Below are 8,623 nucleotides of genomic sequence, written 5' to 3' on the forward strand. Positions count from 1 at the left end.
CAAAAGTACAAGATGGCGGGGCGGTAGGGGCCGTGAGAACTGTCACTGCACCACTGCATAGCGCTAATGTACCACACACCTCTCACGCTATAAATTTGTAGAAGTGCTTCCCTTACAGGCTCACCCAGTCCCAAATCCAAGTTTCATCCCCCCAGTGTGTATTAGATTATTAAAAGCTGTTTGCTGTTATTCACTGTTTCGGTCACGTCTTTCATGTCAGAGGATTTTTTTGTGTATGGGGGGGGAGGGGATTTATAATTGCACGGTATAGCCTACATTACCAGGGTACAGACTTGGGGCCATGATCAACTGCAGGGCACACACACACTGCAGTCAGTAGGCACCAGGGTCACTCTGTGTGGTGTATGCTGCCCGGGTCATTCTGTGATGTGTATGCTTGTCCAGGGTCCTAGCGCCTGCCACCCCCTTAATGTTAAGGCACGCTGCCCTTACCATGCACTTCCACCGTAGCAACGAGCCTCTCCGCTGCCCTGAGCCCCAACAAGAGCCCTCATCCACGGACAGATACTCACCCTTCCCCCACACCCCTCACCCCTTCCTACGCCCAAACCCGCAGCCCACTGCCGTTATCCAAACCCCTATCCAAAGAAGGCACCACTCGCCCCTTCCTGCAAACCCACCCCTTCCTGCAAACGCTCCCCTTCATGCACAACCACTTGCAACCGTCCCCCACCCCAGAGACCTATGTAGGAGCAGGAGGATGTCATTCCTCTATGGAACAAGCGGTCTGTACATCAGTGCACACCGTGCCCAGCACAGTATGCGTCCATGTTTCAACACCTGAACAGAAATGCAAAGTAAAACAAAGATTTATTAATAATGAGTGTAACAATTAATTTGCTTTAAAACGTGCTTTGGAAGTGGGGGAAACTTGGAGAACGGGGTATGTAACCGCAGATCGAAATCGACACATACAGACACAGGCCCAGGGTCAGTTTCTCTTGAAAGCAAGTGGAGAGTCATAGGTTACCCTGCTCTCCGAGGAAACTTGCTTTCAAAGCCTCCCGGATACACAGCGCTTCCCGCTGGGATATTCTCTCGGCACGGGTGTCTGGCTGAGCGTAAACTGCAGCCAGGCGATTTGCCTCAACCTCCCATCCGGACAAAAAGGTCTCGCCCTTGCTCTCACAGAGATTGTGTAGCACACAGCAAGCAGCAATAACTACGGGGATATTCTTTTCGCTGATGTTCGAGCGAGTCAGTAAGCTCCGCCATCTCCCCTTGAGACGTCCGAAAGCACACTCCACCACCATTCTGCACTTGCTCAGCCGGTAGTTGAAGAGTTCCTTCTCTCTGTCCAAGGCGCCTGTATAGGGCTTCATGAGCCAGGGCATTAGCGGGTAGGCTGGGTCCCCGAGGATCACTGTAGGCATCTGCACATCCCCAACCATTATTTTGTGGTCCGGGAAGAAAGTACCTGCCTGGAGGCGTTTAAACAGACCAGAGTTCCTGAACACACGCGCGTCATGAACCTTGCCCGCCCACCCAACGAAGATGTTGGTAAAACGTCCCCTATGGTCTACCAGTGCTTGCAGCACCATTGAAAAGTAGCCCTTTCGGTTAATGTACTCGCTGGCCTGGTGGGCTGGTGCCAGGATAGGGATGTGAGTCCCATCTATAGCCCCACCGCAGTTTGGGAATCCCATCGCGGCGAAGCCATCTATGATGTCCTGGACGTTTCCGAGAGTCACTACCTTTGAGAGAAGTTGCTCAACGATTGCATGGGCTACTTCAATCACAGCAACCCCCACGGTAGATTTTCCCACGCCAAAGTGGTTCGCTACTGACCGGTAGCTGTCTGGCGTTGCAAGTTTCCAGAGGGCTATGGCCACTCGCTTCTGCACACTCAGGGCTGCTCGCATCCGGGTGTCCTGGCGCTTCAGGGCAGGGGACAGCAAGTCACAGAGTTCAAGGAAAGTACCCTTACACATCCTGAAGTTTCGCAGCCACTGTGATTCATCCCAGACCTGCAGCACTATGCGGTCCCACCAGTCCGTGCTTGTTTCCCGGGCCCAGAATCGCCGTTCCACACCATGAACTTGACCCATTGCCACCATGATCTCCACTGCGCAGCGTACCCTGCTTTGTGAGAGGTCTGCGCCACTCTGTGAATTCCTGTCCTCACCGCGCTGCCGGAGCCTCCTCGCACGATTTCTCAGCAGCTGACTGTGGAAGAGGTGGACGATAAGGTGCGAGGAGTTGACAACGGCCATAAGTGCAGCGATGATCGCAGCGGGCTCCATGCTCGCAGTGCTGTGGCGTACGCGCTGTAACCGACAAGAGAAGGGCGCGAACAGATTTCCCGCCGGAGCTTTCAGGGAGGGAGGGCGTGATTGACGGTTCAATGACAACAGTTACCCAAAAGCACCCTCGACACATTTTTCCCCCAGGAGGCATTGGGAGCTCTACCCAGCATTCCAATGGGCAGCGGGGACTGCGGGAACTGTGGGATAGCTTCCCACAGTGCACCGCTTCCAAAGTCGACGCCAGCCCCGTTACTGTGGACTCAGAAATTCGAATTAGTGTATTTACTGTGGATACACAAATTCGACTTCATAAGGTCGAATCCACAAATTCGACTTAAGTAGATTCGAAATAGTTTTGTAGTGTAGACAAGGCCTAAGCTTTTGGAGAGAGGGAAAAGCAGGCTGTGAATAGCAAAGACGCCAAGGATGCTGATGGACTGGAAATTACAGGAAAGTTGGGTACAGGGATGGCAAGTGAGAGTGTGATGTTGAAGATGATGAGGTGGAGAGGTCAGAGAGGGAGCAGTACTTAATTAAAACAGGAACAAGAGAATGTCTATTTTGGTGTATGAGGGAGTTGATCTAGATTTGCAGATCAGACAAGGAGGTGAGGGTGATGAGGTGGGCAAATAAGGAGATGGATGGACATCAACGTGGAAGCTGAAGTCACAGAGAATGAGAGTGGAAGAATGAGAAGAGCAAAAAGAAAGCTCAGTCTATTTCAGAGGAAGACGGAGGATTCATCATTAAGTGAGATGGTAGATGACAGCTATTCATAGGTGGAGAGGAAGAAGAATGTTATGGAGATCTGAGAAGGGAAATGAGTGGAAGGCAGAAGGGGGAAGTCCTGGATGCAGCAGGGGCTGGAGAGAAGTGAAGCCTACCTATCCCCTCTCTCACTAATAAACCTGTGACGTTATACCCCATATTCTTCATATAAATATTGATATGAATATGGCATAACTAATATATGCTTTATGCAAGATGGGTCATGTGAGGTATCATTGGAAAGGTTATGATTTACTGAATGTGTTTATCCAATTTGTATGCATATATTATTTCTGTATCTGAAGTTAGGAATATTGTCTATGTAACAATTACAACTGTGTGAGTATGAGCTTGGGAAACGCCCACCAGACAGTAAGCAATCAGCCTTAATGGGCCATTAGGAAAAGGCAATGAGTCTTCAAAGATGTGGATCCCCCATCTCCCCAGGAGTTCCTTCCTGTGAACCTTGCAAATAAACATTGTCTCATGGTTGCCCTGACACTGCAAGGTCATGTGACAGTGTCACTGTAGGGTGGTCACCCGCTCCAGCCGTAAAGGGCTTAAAACAGCCCAGGAGAGCGCTGTGGCTGGGAGCAAGCAGTTCCCAGGCTGATTGGGGAAGCAGGCTCAGCTGTGGCCATGCCTCAATCAGGGCCCAGCTGGCCCTTATAAAAGGGCAGTGGGCCAGGAGCAGAGTCAGTCTCTCTCTGCCTCTAGAGAGGGAAGGGCCTGGCTGTTTAGGAGCTCAAGGGTACCTAGAGTGGAGCAGGGCTGGGGGAAGGCCAGAGGGGCTGGGGAGCTCCAGCCTGGAAAGCACCAGGCTGCAAGCCTTGACAAAGGCTGGAACGGGTACTGGGGTTGCAGAGGGCAGCCCAAGGGTAGGCACAGGCAGTAGGTCCAACCCCCCCTTTGTCTGTGTTGAGTGGCTTGTACACTGCAGTCTGCCCCAGTGAATGGGGGCTAGATGGTGACTGGCAGTAGCCTGATACTGAGGTGAGATGGGGATAGTTGGTGGGGGTCCCCTGGGTAGGGACACCCAGAAACTGTGGGGGTACTGCCAGGGGGCAGCCCCCAAGAGAAAGGTGCACTGGGGTCTGGGAGGGACATGGGGGGGCCAGTGAGAGGCGAGACACTAGCTGACCGATGGTGCTCCAAGGCTGGAGAGCTAATTCCCATACTGGACCAGCAGGAGGCACCGCAGTGGTGAGTCTTGCCGTGTTACAGTCACCTGGTACAAAATATCACCTTAGACACTTCTGGTACTTTTCCGCTGGAAACAAAGGAGTCCCACCATGTGTAAATTCTATTTAAGGATGGGAAGCAAGGCAATCAGGGCTCTCCATTTGCCTCCTGACCTGAGAAGGAAGACTGCTGAAAGCTCCTGAAGAAACCAAGGAACTAAGCTAGGGGAAGGTAAGGGCTGAGTCTGGGCTGAGAACAGGGGTCTAACCTGTAAAGAGACATAACTGGAACTCTGAGCTGCAGAAACTCTACAACCTGCCTAAGCACCATTTAGGGTGAGAAATTACTGTGTGTAACCTGTTTCTTTAGTGTATTAAACTTAGTTTGTGTGTTTTGTTTTATTTGCTCAGTAATCTGTTTTGTTCTGTTTGCTATCCCTTATAATCACTCAAAATTTACCTTTTGTAGTTAATAAATTTATTGTTTATTTCAAAACCCAGTTTGTGCCATTCATATCTGGGGGTTGGGGGGAGAAGCTGTATATATCTCTCCACATTGAGGGAGAGGGCAGATTTTTGAGCTTGCACTGTGTAAATTCTTCTATACAGAGCAAGACAATATTATTTTGGGTTTATACCCAAAACAATATTGGGAGGTGTGCACATGAGTGCTGGGCAGTGCCCGAGCTGATCTCAGTGTCTCTATGTCCATTTGCAGCTGGTTGAGTCCCTCCCAGTGTGTGTGCATGCTGGAGAAGGCTTGAAGGCCTGGCACAGCTAGGACAGAGTGAGGAAACCCAGGCTGGTGGAATGGGCAGAACCAGTGGGACCCCAGCACATCAGATTGCATCCCAGATGGGGCGAAAGGGTCCAACCCATCACAAAACCCACATGGTCTTTTGAAGAAAACTTGAAGGCAAAGGATATAAGAGAAGGCAAGGTTACGGTAGGAGAGGGCAGGTGCAGAGACGGTAAAAATAGAGGATCCAGTTTCAGTGAGAACAAAGAATAACCAAAAGATTAAGATAACATGGATGGTAGTTATCTGCATGGAGGTGATGTAGGCACTTCTTGGAGGAGGCGAAAGGTTAATGAGGGAGATGGATGTGAGGTTAGAGGGGAAGGCCTGGAGGGGCAAAGGCGATGGTGGGGAAGGGTGTGAGAATGAGAGGGGGGGCAGGGATGAAGGGAGGATCAGCATCAGGACAGCTGTCACTGGATGTAAGCAAAAGGAGGAAACAAAAGTACAGATGAGAAGTAGAAGGGAATAGGGAAGAAGAGAGGAAGCAATAACAGAGAAAGGCAGTAATGGTAAGCCATGATGAGGGCTCAAATCAGAGAGTCAGGTGGAGGAATGATTAAAAATTGATAACTGATCAATTAAGAGGAAAGTCAGTAGTGAGTCAGAAGTCAGTAACTAAGCAGATAATCTCATACTCAAGTAATTATACAATTATTTGGGTAGGTAAATATTGTTGTTGCTTCTAAATGTCAGTAAAAACACACATTACATATAATCAGATTTAAGTTTACATTTACTAAAATTAATACCATCTGGAGTTGAGTTAATAATTGTTTTTTTGGTTCCATAGTTGAACCCCAAAAAATAGGTTTGGGGTTGAACTAAACATTTTGTTTGACCCAAAACACAATTTTGTTTTGATTTTTCATTTTGTTACAATTCTGGATGGTATTCTTACCTTTAAAAAATCTAGCTAAATTTTTAAATGTCATTTCCAAGCAAAGTCAAAACATTTTGTTTCAAAAATGTCAAAATGAACAGTTTAGACTTTTTTTTATTTGACCAAAACTATTCACTGAATTAAACCTGAATCCATGAATAATCTGTTTGCCCAAAAATGCAGGGTTTTTTGGTGAATATATTATTTGCCAAAAAAAGAATCACCGATCTCTAGTATTACTTTTAATTTAAGGGCTGTGTTAGTTTACATTTTTTCCAACAGCATATACTATAAGGCCCTGATCTAGACTGTTTCCTCTGAGGGCTATGGCAGTAATGATGATGATGATGATGTCTTTGGCCTCATATTAGGGAGAAGTATAAAATGAAAGGTCAGATTATTTTTCATTTATAATTTACTGTATTCAAAAATCCCTTCTAATTTTTTATCCAGGTTAAATAATCCCAGAATTTCTCATAAGTAAATGTCAACACACTGTACTGTACCTCTTGGATCAGTCCCCAACTTATAGATAAAGAGACAATATAAACCAGTTTAGGGTGCCAAATTTAGATTTAAAAAAGTGAGTGTGGGGAAATGGTTATTATGGTTAACATTAATCTGGGTGGAACAGGGTGGCCTGGCCCTTTAAGGATTGGGAGGCCTGGGGCAGCCACACCTGTTCTGAGGTGGAGCCCTGGTTGCACCTGGTTGCAAGAGGTTAGGTAATTGCCTGGTGAGTATCTGATTCCTATAAAAGCTGCAAGAGCTCAGTGGAGAAAGAAAGTGCTACAGACTGGTTCCTGTGGCAGGTTGGCTCCCAGCCAGATACCCTGTAGGACAGTGGTCCCCAAACTTTTCATGGTCATGCCCCTCCCACCCCTGTCTGTGCCTTCCCCCCAGGAGCCAGATGCGGGAGTGGTGCTGCAGCCAGGGCTGGCTCCAGCCTTTTTGCCACCCCAAATGGCCAAAAAAAAAAAAGAAAAAAAAAAGGGGGGGGGGTGGAGAGACCCGATTGAGCTGCTGCTGAAGTGCTGCCGAAGAGGAAGGGAGTGAGTGAAGGACCCACCGATGAATTGCCACTGCAGACCTGGACGTTCCGCCCCAATAAGGGACAGAGTGCTGCCCCTTTCTATTGGCCGCCCCAGGCACCTCCTTTCTTCGCTGGTGCCTGGAGCCGGTCCTGGCTGCGGCTCCTGGGACAGGAGGCCAAGGCTGGGGCCACAGCTGGGGGTGGGTCTGGGGCCAGGAATGGAGCCATGACTGGGAACAGAGTTGAGGCCAGGGACAGAGGCTGGGCTCTGAGAATGGAACTGCAGCCAGGGGCTGGGGCTGCAACCAGAGTCGTGGCTGGGGCCGGGAGTGAAGCTGTGGCTAGGAGGCAGGTCATGGTAGAGCTGGGGGCAGAGCAGGGCTGGGTGGTGCTCTCTCCCCGCATGTGGGGGCTGGCCTGGGCTCTGTTGCACCCCTGCCCCCCCCCGAATGTTCCTCCATGCCCCTCTAGGGGGGCATGCCCCACAGCTTGGGGACCACTGCTGTAGGAGGAGGACTGGTGAAGAGCTTCCAGGAGCAGGGAGACTCTGGGAAGGAAGCCCTTGGTCAGGGGAAGTGACCTGACTTAGCTGTTGGATTCATATCAAATTGTTTGTTTTGGGGTTTTTGATGAAGATTGTCAATGTCACAAATGAAGCCCTGAGGAAAAAGACCTGTTCCAGGCTCTGGGTGTGGTGTCAGTCCTTTCTGGGCTGGGGAAACAGGCCAGCAGCCCACATTCATGTATATGACACATGAGATAGGGTTAATCAGCTCTCTGAACTTGCTAAATAAGCGTCCTGTCCTCAGGATTGCATTGATCAGCTAATAAGTCCTTGTGATGTGTTTTAGCTGAAGAGGTGTTGTCATGGTGTACTCTGCTGGGAGAGTTGTGTGGGTGGAGTTTCTCTAAATGCATTCAGAACTGGAGTTACTGCTCTCCTGCTGGCAGAGTTGAATTAATTTTACTTAATAAGCAGTTTCCATTTGGGATTACTTGCCTCTGGAAGTTTAAATACTCTTCCAAACATGACAATGAGCAGAGGTGTGTCTATGATTATTTTTTGGTTAGTGTCAATAAGCTTTTATTTATGCACACCTATGCAGTTTTGTGAACCTAAACATGAGTACTATATTAAAATGATCCTGCAAAAAGGTGGATTTACTTAACCCTAAGCATGTGATTACTCTTATTGATTTCAGGGGGACTGTTCACCTGCTTAGAGTTAAATAGGTACTTAAGTATTTGTGGGATGGAGGGTCCAGTTCATGCAGTGGTGGGCAAATGACAGCCCGTGGGACACATCCAGCCCATCAGACCTTTTAATCTGGCCCTCGCTCCCCAGCGGGAGCTCAGAGTCAAGGGCTTGCCCCACTCCGCATGTGCTGTGGCTTCGTGCAGCTCCCAGAAGCAGCGGCATGTCCCCCCTCCAGCTCCTATGCATAGGGGCAGTCTGGGGGCTCCGCATGCTGCCTCTGCCCCAAGTGCCAGCTCTGCAGCTCCCATTGGCTAGGAACTGCAGCCAATGGGAGCTGCAGGAGTGGCGCCTGCAGACAGGGCAGCGCGCAGAGCTGTCTGGCCGTGGCTCCACGTAGGAGCCGGAGGGAGGACATGCTTCTGCGGGAGCCTGCACCCCTGACAACCTCCCATGCCCCAGCGCTCTCCCCAACCCTCATCCTCCTTCTGCCCTCC

This window comes from Mauremys mutica, chromosome 1 (genome assembly GCF_020497125.1).
Source record: "Mauremys mutica isolate MM-2020 ecotype Southern chromosome 1, ASM2049712v1, whole genome shotgun sequence".
Lineage (NCBI taxonomy): Eukaryota > Metazoa > Chordata > Testudines > Geoemydidae > Mauremys > Mauremys mutica.